The sequence below is a fragment of the Primulina tabacum genome, unplaced genomic scaffold (assembly GCF_025594145.1).
Source record: "Primulina tabacum isolate GXHZ01 unplaced genomic scaffold, ASM2559414v2 Contig1108, whole genome shotgun sequence".
Taxonomy (NCBI): Eukaryota; Viridiplantae; Streptophyta; class Magnoliopsida; order Lamiales; family Gesneriaceae; genus Primulina; species Primulina tabacum.
In genome coordinates this window covers 7501-10000 of record NW_027460101.1, presented here as the reverse complement: position 1 = coordinate 10000, position 2500 = coordinate 7501, and the positions used below count along the sequence as shown (strand labels likewise).

General features: G+C 35.0%; 1 long non-coding RNA gene across 1 annotated transcript in view; it reads right to left on the bottom strand.

Annotated features, from left to right (window-relative positions):
- The window catches only part of LOC142535659 (uncharacterized), a 2040-nt gene extending 1264 nt beyond the window's left edge, over positions 1-776 (bottom strand). Inside the window, exon 1 of the long non-coding RNA XR_012817680.1 lies at positions 540-776. This is a non-coding gene — a long non-coding RNA (uncharacterized LOC142535659). The remainder of the gene's footprint in view (positions 1-539) is intronic.
- Positions 777-2500: the final 1724 nt, after the last annotated feature.

Here is a 2500-nt window from a genome sequence, read left to right as displayed (position 1 = left end):
CAGTGTAATAAAGCATCAATACTAGTTGATTCATCCATAATGAACTAAATATTAAACGAATCAGAAGAAAGAAATCAAGAGCTTCGAGCCAATAAAGACTAAGAAGGTTGACTCAAGAATAAATTGGATTATTAGCTCCATTGCAAATTCGGACCTAACCATTAAGTACGAGGCGATGGGAACGATGGAACCTGTGAACGCAAAAGATTTTATTGAACAAATGAATCTTAATGATTCGCTAGTCGGGACGGCGAAATGAACCGGAAATCTATTCATCTATTCTGAGAAGTCATGAACAAGTCCTAGCGCGGAAATAGAGATTGCAAGAGTAAATATTCGCCCGCGAAAACTTTATTTTTTTATAAATTTAAAAAAAAAATGTGAATATCTATTTAATATAGATTAAAATCTAAGTGAAATATAGATTAAAATCTAAGTGAAATTCCATTTTGAAGCCTTTTATTCGCGAGGAGCTGAATGAGAAGAAACTCTCACGTCCAGTTCTGTAGTAGAGATGGAATTCCAAAACACCCATCAACTATAACCCCAAAAGAACTAGATTCCGTAAACAACATAGAGGAAGAATGAAGGGAATGGCTTATCGAGGTAATCGTATTTGTTTCGGTAAATATGCTCTTCAGGCACTTGAACCTGCTTGGATCACATCTAGACAAATCGAAGCCGGTCGACGAGCAATGACACGAAATGCACGCCGTGGGGGAAAAATATGGGTACGCATATTTCCAGACAAGCCAATTACCATAAGACCTGCTGAAACACGTATGGGTTCAGGGAAAGGATCCCCCGAATATTGGGTAGCAGTTGTTAAATCGGGTCGAATACTATATGAAATAGGTGGAGTAACTGAAAATATAGCTAAAAGGGCTATTTTAACAGCAGCATCGAAAATGCCTATACGAACTCAATTTATTAGTTCGGGATAAAAAAAAGAACCCACAGAAATGAGTCTTTAGGGATGAAAAAAAGACCACACAGGTCTCTTTTTTTGGACAAACAATATTTCTTTTATTTTCTTCATCCTTTGAATTGGAAGAATAGACTAAAAAATTGATATGATTCAACCTCAGACTTATTTAAATGTAGCGGATAACAGCGGGGCTCGAGAATTGATGTGTATTCGAATCATAGGAGCTAGCAATCGTCGATATGCTCATATTGGTGACGTTATTGTTGCTGTGATCAAAGAAGCATTACCAAACATGTCCCTAGAAAAATCAGAAGTAGTCAGAGCTGTAATTGTTCGTACCTGTAAAGAACTTAAACGTGACAACGGTATGATAATACGATATGATGACAATGCCGCAGTTGTGATTGATCAAGAAGGAAATCCAAAAGGAACTAGAATCTTTGGTGCAATTCCTCGGGAATTGAGACAATTAAATTTTACTAAAATAGTTTCATTAGCTCCCGAGGTATTATAAAATAAAAAGAGATCGTGAAATCTTTATAAAGAAATAAATTAAGAACTAGATTAATTCCTAGATTGTGTCTCACGTATATACCTTTCAACTTCATATTCATAAACCAATAAAAAAAAGAAAAACATGTTAATTATATCCAATTTTGAGACATCAATCATTTTAGTTCATCATGGGTAGGGACACTATTTCTGAGATAATAACCTCTATACGAAATGCTGATATGGATAAAAAACGAGTTGTTCGTATAGCATCTACTAATATTACCGAAAATATTGTTAAAATACTTTTCCGCGAAGGTTTTATCGAAAACGTCAGAAAACATCAAGAAAAAAACAAATATTTTTTGGTTTTAACCCTGCGACATAGAAGGAATAGGAAAAGACCCTATAGAAATTTTTTAAATTTAAAACGGATTGGCCGACCTGGTTTACGAATATATTCTAACTCTCAACGAATTCCTAGAATTTTAGGTGGGATGGGGATTGTAATTCTTTCTACTTCTCGAGGTATAATGACAGACCGGGAAGCTCGACTAGAAAGAATTGGCGGAGAGTTGTTGTGTTCTATATGGTAATCCGTTTAATATCCAACGACTCTCTTTCTATTTGTAAAAAAAAGAAGTTGTCTAATAGCGTTTCTCGTACATTAGTTGATACTTCAAGGGGGCTTTACCTGGAATGAAAGAACAAAAATGGATTCATGAAGGTTTAATTACTGAATCACTTCCCAACGGCATGTTCCGGGTTCGGTTAGATAATGAAGATCTGATTCTAGGTTATGTTTCAGGAAAGATCCGACGTAGTTTTATACGGATATTGCCAGGCGATAAAGTAAAAATTGAAGTAAGTCGTTATGATTCAACGAGAGGACGTATAATTTATCGACTCCGAAACAAGGATTCGAAAGATTAGGTGCTTTTTATTCAATACGACTCAAGATGAAAAATTTCAAGAAACTTATTTTCTACCAAGAAGTAGATTCAGAATTAAGATAAGGAATGATAAATATGAAAATAAGGGTTTCCGTTCGTAAAATTTGTGAAAAGTGTCGACTAATCC